Source organism: Chionomys nivalis, chromosome 8, assembly GCF_950005125.1.
Source record: "Chionomys nivalis chromosome 8, mChiNiv1.1, whole genome shotgun sequence".
NCBI classification, from domain to species: Eukaryota; Metazoa; Chordata; class Mammalia; order Rodentia; family Cricetidae; genus Chionomys; species Chionomys nivalis.
Window position 1 is genome coordinate 69162240 of NC_080093.1, and position 1360 is coordinate 69163599.

A 1360-nucleotide genomic window follows, 5' to 3' on the forward strand; every position below is an offset into this window, starting at 1 on the left:
ATGGATGTAACTGGAGATTATCATTTAAAAACATTGAATTTGGGAAGTGTGGTGGTGTCGAAGGTAAAGCAGGACGTGCTACTGCGAGGGAGCTACAGGCCCCTCAGCTACAGGCGCAACCTGCCCCGCCCGCCCCTGCTGGGGACTGTTGGGCTACAGTGTTCGCTCTGCTCTGGGCATACCGGCTTTGCTCTCTGGCTACTGGAGAATAATGAAGGAGGAACCGTGAGCACAGGCTCCCGCAGACTGAGGATTTGGAGATCCGGATCACCCCCACGTCGGTCTTCCAGGCAGAGAAGGACCCTGCAGATTCTTTGGAAGAACCCGGAGGAGGAGGCCATTCATCATCATGAAAGATGTGCCCGTCCGGAAGATGGACGAGTTTGTGTTCTGCGCCGTGCGCTGGGTGCTGCCTCTCCTCGGCGAGTTGGAGCGGTCGCTCTACAGGGAAGAGGTGCACAACGCCAACTCGGGCCTCACCTGCCACGTGTAGGGCCCCAGCCGACACCTACATTAAAAAACAGTCAAATAACAGGGCAGTCAGACCGCATGCCTTTAATTCCAGCACTCAGGAAGTAGAGGCAGTCTGGAGTTCGAGGCCAGTCTGGTCTACAGAGTGAGTTCCAGGACTGCCAGGGTTACACAGAGACACGATGTCTTGAAGGAAAAAGGACAGTCAAATAACCGCCGGGGGGAAAAAATTACTTGTGTGTGTGTGGTCTATGCTCACATGCACTTGCAAGTGGAAGTCAGCACACAACTTTCATGAGGTGCTAGGATGTTGCACAATTGATAGTGTTTATCTAGTGTTGAAAAAGTCCTGGGTTAAATCCCTAGCACTATCTAAACCACACCCGTAATCCCAGCCCTGGAGAGGCTATGGCAGAGACTCTTAACTTGGAGACTAGTCTAAACTATAGGATGAGTCCCTGTCTTTGAAAAAAATTTAAATAGGGAGCTGGAGAGATAGCTCTGAGGTTAAGAGCACCAACTGCTCTTCCAAAGGACCCGGGTTCAATTCCCAGCACCCACATGGCAGCTCACAACTGTTTGTAATTCCAGTTCCAGGGGACATGACACCCTCACACAGACACACATGCAGACAAAAACTGATGTTCATAAAATAAGAATAAATAAAAATTTAAAAAACTGATAGGTCTCCTATTAAAAAAAAAAAAAAAACAACAACAACCAAACAAAAACCTAAGTAGGGCTGGAGAGCCAGCTCAAAAGATGCTCACAGCCATCGGCAACTCTAGCTGCAGGAGGACTTAAGGCCATCTTCTGGCCTTCCCAGGCACTTCCGCCCATGTGTAGACACACATCCGTACATGTACACAAACAATAAAATTAAATATTT

At 49.0% G+C, this 1360-nt stretch overlaps 1 pseudogene; it reads left to right on the plus strand.

The window, feature by feature from the left end:
- LOC130879905 (NADH dehydrogenase [ubiquinone] 1 alpha subcomplex subunit 13-like) lies at window positions 1-493 on the plus strand (annotated as a pseudogene).
- The last annotated feature ends 867 nt before the right edge of the window (window positions 494-1360 follow it).